Raw genomic sequence first — 7631 nt, 5'->3', positions numbered from 1 at the left:
TATTCTGCTGCAGGAAATATATAGATATGAACTGGAAATAATGTATGATGAGTGTTGGCTAGCGAAAATCAAAAGTTATGTTGAGGAATTGGGTATGGGATATATTTGGCGAGAGGGATGGAAGGGGAATAATAGCAGAATGAAGAGGGCCCTGACAGTGAGAATTATATACAGATGCAGAATTGTCTGGAAGAATGTAGAGAAAGGCCTTCGCTCAGCCTATTCTATAAGGTCTACCAGATCTCCAACATAAGTATAAGATTTGGGGATGGAAGATTAAAGGCTGGGTTACTAATGGTGGCTGATGGGACTACATAGAAATAAAGGATGGATTAGGAGCAAAAAGAGCTCTCAGTGTATACTATGTGAAGCTGATCATGATGATTTACATTTACTTTGTGATTGTATTTATTATTTACTCGAGTCAGAAGCATACAATACAACTGTTTGATTTGGTTTTGCATTACAATTTAGTAACAATATAACCGAAGGAAATTTTATAAATATATGCTAAAATGGTATTAAATAGTCTTTGCCCAGAAGCGAGCAATTGCGACTGCATTTCCTTGTGCCTTGAGCAAATCCTCCTCACTGCAAGAATCAGGGCAACACGAGCACTGACACAGATGCTTGGTAGTCTGCACCTCTCCGCATTCACATAGTGGTGACACATCCAGATATACCCATTTCACTAAGTTGTCCTTAGACTTTCCAACACCTGTTCCTAACCTGTTCAGTGATCTACATGTGATCCACTCCAAGTTGTGTCCGGTTGGTAAGCATTCAGCTGGTTTTGTCCATGTTTTAAGATGACTTGTTCTGGCTGCCCACAATTTTTCTCTGGCTTCATTCGGAGATGTATTTAGTGGAGATGTTGACTGTAGGAAGCTCCTCCTAGATTTCAATCTAGGTTTTGGTGGAGTATGACTGTGTAGTGGATGTAGCTCATTTACTTCAACTTTTTTCTTTCGGCATTTTCGGCATCTTCCCGGCGTATATCAGGAGGAGCAATTCCTGCCACACAATACAGTTTGTCAACTGGAGTTGGCTTCAAACATCCAGTAATTAGTCTCGCAGTTTCATTAAGTGCCACATCTACTTGCTTTGCATGGACGGATTTATACCACACTGGGCAGGCATATTCACCGGCGGAGAAGCAAAGTGCCATGGCAGAAGTACGGACCACCAGAGGTTCAGCACCCCAATTACTACCAACAAGTTTCCGAATGATGTTGTTACGGCCTGACACCTTGTGTTTGATGTTAAGGCAATGCCGTCGGTAGGTGAGGGATCTGTCTAAGGTAATTCCAAGGTATTTGTGTGTAAAACAGTGCTCCAATTCGGTGCCTTCCCGAGTCACTTTCAGTTTTCTTCCTGCCTGTCTGTTTTGAAGATGGAAAGCACTGACCTGAATCTTTTGTGGGTTTGGCTTTAAGTGGTTCTTGTTGTACTAGTCAGAAAAGGTTTCTAGAGCTCCTGTAAGCATCTGTTCTGCTTCTTCAAAATCACTTGTCTGTACCGTTAAAGCGAGGTCGTCGGCATATATGAAACTTTTGGTTGCATGAGGTCTGGGCTGATCATTTGTATAAATGTTGAAGAGTATTGGTGACAATACACTCCCTTGGGGTAAACCATTCCTTAGGGTCCTCCAACGGCTCTGACTTCCTTGAAATTCAACGTAGAATCTTCGGTTATGCAATAAGGTGGCAATTATTCTCCTGAAACCAAAGTCCAGGGTCAAGCTGTAGATCTTTTGAAACATTATGTGGTGTTGGACTGTATCATAAGCTGATGAGAGATCAATAAATGCCACTCCAGTGATCTGGCCCTTCTCAAACCCATCCTCTATGTGTTGTGTTAAGTTAGTTATTTGTGCTGTACAATTTCTCTGGGGTTTGAAGCCTGCCTGTTCAGGTATGAGTAAATTGTCAATCTTTGGTGATAGGCGGTTCAATAGCAGCCTTTCAAACATCTTATAAAGATGGCACAATAATGAGATGGGCCGGTAACTCTTGGGGTCAGAAGGTTCATTCCCAGGTTTCAAGATAGAAATTATCTCAGTTTTCCTCCATATTCTCGGAATCTTGTTCTGCCTTAAGCAGTTATTAAAGAGTCCCACAAGCCATTTCAGTGTTGCTGGTCCAAATTTCTTTATTTGCTCTATTCTTATATCATCTAATCTAGCTGCCTTGTTGTTCTTATATTGTTGTATGGCCTTTTGCAACTCATTTTGTGAAAATGGATTTGAGAGCTCATTAGTTTCCAGATGTTCTTGTCTTTGAATCTTGGGTCCTTTTCCTCGTTTGTCTGTTTTACCATTTTTCAAAAGCTGTTGAGCTATTTGGTTTGGAGAAATGTTTGCATGGGTTTTCTTTTGCGTTGGATCATTACTTAGTCTACGTAGTAATCTCCATGCCATATAGCTGCTTGCTCATGACTAGCCCTTCTATCGTTTCTATCCACCGAGTTTTCTTACCTTCCGTCACAGACTGAGTAAGTTTTATAGCAGCATCTCATGTTTGTTCGCTGAAATGGTTTTCTTCGAAGAGTTTAATGTACTCTTCTAACAAATAGATGTTGTCTTTACTGAGTCCTGGAATGTAGTTGGTACGGCATTCACGTGGGATAGATTTACGAGATGACTCCTGAACGGCTGCTATAAAATCATAATGTGCCGCAGGACATGGATGTATTTTCAACACAAGTCTGTCTAGTGCCTCAGAAAACATATCCCAGTTTGCTTTCTTGAAATTGTATCGTCTTCTGAATGGAACTATTTGTGGTCTTACGGCTGCAGTAATCTGACATACAATAGGTCTGTGTTGGGTATTTGGAATTGGGGAACCAATGCTCTTGTGGCATTGTGAAGCTGCTTCTTCACTGGTGAATACCAGATCAGGATTGTATCCTCGTTTCCAGCGTCCACTGTTAAAAGATGGTTATAATTTACTATCATGAATTAAGCGTTCAGCCCATTGCATTACAGCTTCACCATTTTCATCATCATGGTCATATACCCAAACATTACTATGACTATTGAAATCTCCTAAGATGAACTTAGTTTTCTGATTGTGGAAATTAGTTGGTTCCTTAAAGACGAATTTTGTATTGGGTGGTTTAGGTACTGAGGTGACTACACAGTTGTTCAGTTCAACACACATGATTTCAATATCATCCTCCTCAGTACATGCTGTAGAAAGCACCGATAAGCCATGTTTAACAAATACTGCACTACCATATTGCCGATGGGGTCTTTCAATTACAAGGTTCATGCCTTGTACCTTAGGTCTTCTATGATGTGTATCCCTATGAGTCTCCTGGATACACAATATATCACACTGGAATTCTTGACGCAGATTATGGAGGAGTTCCTCTTTTGGTCCAGATATTCCTTCTATATTTACTGATATAATGTTCAAAGTTGGTCTGGAATTGCCTAAATGATAAGCAACAAAAATGTGTAGACAAAAAGATGAGAAAAAAATTATTGTATGAGTAGCATAACAGTGGAGAAACGACAGTGGCCTGAATAAGTTCTTATGCGCAGTGAAAAAACAATGTCCCAGAGAAATGCGACGTAGTATATTATGTAATAACATGGAATGTAAATAGTCGAGTAGCCAGCATAAATATGTCAGTAGGACATTGGCACTCAGCACTTTAAATGTTAGGATGTCAGCGTGTAGTAATAATTCCATTAGACATGCTGACAGGTTAGGAGGCAGAAGTAGGTTTTACATGGTTGCGCTATCCTGCTCATTTTTTATCTTTTGTCCTAACTTCACGCTAATTACTTTCATTGTATTCTGCCATTTTAAATGTGTCTGTTTGTTATTGTTTAGCTCATATGCAGTTTGCCGCAATGCCATGGTCATTGGACCTCCGAGAAGGAGTGGTTCAAGTCCCATATATCAGTATTAGTTGTTCATTCCATTGTAGTTTAATAATAATGCAGTAGCTATAGGTGTGGCGTCTCACATGTCGATTGGTTACCGCCTGTGTGAGGGGGCCACAAGATGAAGTTAAGATATTTAGAGTTCAAATACACAAGTCCACAACTCGGAAGAAAATTTCTAAGTTTTATAACACGGAGCTCAACTTAGAGGCACTTTGAAAAAATTCACAAGTCCACGACGCGGTTGAAATTTCTAAGTATCGCGGTCTCGTAGGACGAAATTCTAAGTATTACAGCACGGCGTTCACTTCGACTTAGCGTAAAGCGATCCGACAGCATTATCGCCTTCCATAGTTGAGTTGTAGATTTCAACTGAGTGTACACGGCGGGTCGTTGACCTTATATACCCGTTGTGGGCTGGCTCGCTGCGTCAAGCGATGGAAAAGTGGTCTCGTACTGCGAAATTTCTACCTCAATATCTTCGAAGTTACTGAATGGATTGGCTTCAGATTTCGGCTATTACCATTTCAAAATGTGAGCTTTACGCTGGTGTAGCTCTTATTTCTGTAACTTAAGGCATTAAAAAGTTATGAAAATATTTTCAGACTATTCCATAGGGGAGGGTCTAGAACATGTGGCGATTCCGTCACTCAGCCTGTTGCCCGCTCGCGCTCTCTCTCACTCCTACAGCAAGCAGCGGACTCGAGAACATTCGTTCGTACAGCTGTTTCAAACGCTAAAGCTGAGAAGTTCTTTAATAATTAAAGAATTAGAAAATTGATGTGCCAGGCCATAGGCATTCCTGGTACATGTTCCTCCCGAGCTGAAGAAAGAAAATTCGAAGGATTTTCTTTTCATAAATGTCTTACTCTTCCTGCTGGACACACTTCTTTAAATTGGAGGAGTTGTATATTCCTTCAAGGGTGCCATCCATTCGAGCTATTTGGTAGATCAAGTTGCAGTCAGTAATCTGAATAAGTTCATGTCGCGTAGTCTTCTGATCATATTTTTAAATAAAGTAGGGCGGTCACATCCAAGAGCAAGCCTGTCGTAAATAACACGAGTATCTGGGCATCTTTTTATGCTACGGTTGGGCTTGCGCACAATTGCCAGTGGATTAAATATTGAGTCACGTAGAGCGAAATGATGCCATTATCTTGCGTATTACTTTCCTGGCTTCTTCCCTGTACTTTTCCGGGATCGGATAAGGCTTATTTTTATAAGGGGGTCGGTCCGTAACATCTAAGTGGTATTCGTAGCCTTGTATTTCACACGGTTTTTCATAAAAAAAACTCGGCAAAATGTTTGCAGGACCTATTGTTTAGCAGCCTCTAATTGTAATTTCTGGGTCTTCAACCACACTGGCTATGGATAAAAAATAATCAGGAACGACAATGGAGCTCTCGTCAATCAGGGACTCTAATCTGTCCTCCTCTGGGTCACCCTCTCTACTACTAGCTACGGCTGGCTCTTCCTCGCATACAGCGGGCTCATCACAGTCAACACCGGCTTCTTCGATATGGGCTCCAAGTTCACGAGTCTCCATGTCTCCTCTACCCACCAGCTGTAGTTCTACGGAATCATTGTTATTTAATTTTACGAGGTTGGCATTGTAATCAATTATTCGCTTATGCTTGCTCATAAAACCTAAGCCTAGTATCAGGTTAAAGTTAAGCCGTGGCACTACCAGGAAAATATGTTCAAATGACCGTTCATTAATTTGGAATTCCAGGAAAGCCTGCGACTTACATTTAAAACTCTTACCTGAGACTATTCCTCTGACTCTGACTTGAGCTACTGGCAAGATTAAAATATTACTCTGGTTCTTCAAAAATTCTACCAACCTGTCTGAAATCAAAGAAGCTTGAACTCCCGAGTCTATAAGAGTCGTGATGTTTAAATTGCCTGCGCGTACCGTGATAACAGGTAGCGAACGTAAGATGACTGGCCTAGGTGACTGCGTGACCTCATACAGCAATTCTGTGTCGCCAATGTGCCAATAATTTATTACTGCAGTGCAGCTGTTTGATGGTTCGTCCTCTTCCCGATTTTTAGGCAATCTCCCTACTATGAAATCGGCGTTTTTTATTGCCCCAGTTAATTTAGGATCAGGCGATTGTTGATTCTGGGGTTCGAACTGCATCTGATATTCTAAAGATGTAGCTGCGGGTTCATCGGGATTACGATTCTTTTCCCTTACACACTCCCGAGTGTTTCTCCCTTTTTGTTCCAGTTCTTGCCTTCTGGAATCTCTGTTTTCTTCCGGGGTTCTCTCCCGTCTTCTCCACGGATTTCTTGTTCGATATGGGTTTCTCTCTTGGTTCCTCTGTCTTCGAAAGTTTCGGAATCGGGTAGGAATGGTCTGATTCATCCTACTTTCTTCTATTGGCCTAGGTTCATCTCTCTGTCGAGGCTTGACTTCTGTTGAGCTTGCGCTGACTTCTTTAATCCTACTGCTTTTAGAAGCAGATTGCGTGTTCGCAGTGTCCAATCTACGTAATGTGGTGTTCGCGGTGTCCAATCTACGTAATGTGGCATGTAAGTGCTCTAATGTTTAATGTTAGCAGCAACTAAGATTTGTAGAACATGAGGTGGATACTACAAAGTCAATATTTGAGTTAACTCAATGTCAGGCAAAGGAGGATCTAGAAATTGCAATTTCTTGAGTTGCATTAGAAAATAATCTGAATACCTTGAAGTATTAACCGAGGTATTATACTTTCGAGAATATAATTGCATTTTTACTAGCTGTTGGGTTTCAGCAACCCAGAATCTCTTTAGAAGTGCCCGCTTAAAATCATCATAGTTTTTAAAACTATTTTTGAAAGCAATGAACCATGATAAAGCTCGACTTTTAAAAGTTTTGAAACGACTCGGAGTTTCCCATCAGCCTCAACCCTATTTTCTTGAAAATAGTCCTTTACGTTCAAGATTAATTCTCGCGCAGTGTACTCGTCTCGTCCTGAGAACTTTACGGGTTTATCATCCTGTACTTTGATAAGGCTAGTCGTACTATACACGTCCCTCGAAATACTAGCACTTCGACATCAGTCAAAGATCCTCTTAGTTTAATCTGGTTAACTTCTTCAGAAATATTTTCAATCTTGGATTTAATAGTGGTATCCAGATTTTTAATTTCATTTCGTAAATCGGTGATGATAACTTACACGTCTTTGCAAAAAAAAAAAAACTATTTGAGTATGTGTGCTATCTAGCTGTCCTGTGATGCGCTTAACCAACTCTCCTTGCGTTCTTTTAATGAGTCTGATTTCCCTTCTAAGTTTGCTTACGTCGGATTTTAAAGAATCTCTCAGAGTTTCTTGAACTTGCGCCATCTTGATCTGAGCCTGCGAAATATTTCCGTGCGATTCTTGAAATTCGGCCCTAAGTACTTTAAGATCTGTAGAGAACGCTTGTACCGAAGGAAGAACTGCTCTGAGATCTTTGTCAAGGGATTTAATGACTTCAGTCTTGATCTCTTCTTTGACAGTTTCTAAGTTTTCAAAAAATTGATGCCTCATGTCCTTTAGAGTAGCTTCGACCTTCGCATTCGAATCCGTGAACCCTTTTTCTAGGCGTACTCCGGCTTCTCGAAATCGCTGCTCCAGCATAGCATTCGATTCGGTGAGCCTGTTCTTGATAGTCCTGCCAGCCTCAGCAAATTTTGCTTATAATGTTTGGTCTATTTTAGCATATGATTCGGCCATCTGCGCCTTGAGTGTATTCAATTGAGTGT

Source organism: Anabrus simplex, chromosome 4, assembly GCF_040414725.1.
Source record: "Anabrus simplex isolate iqAnaSimp1 chromosome 4, ASM4041472v1, whole genome shotgun sequence".
NCBI classification, from domain to species: Eukaryota; Metazoa; Arthropoda; class Insecta; order Orthoptera; family Tettigoniidae; genus Anabrus; species Anabrus simplex.
Note: the sequence above shows the minus strand (reverse complement) of the source record.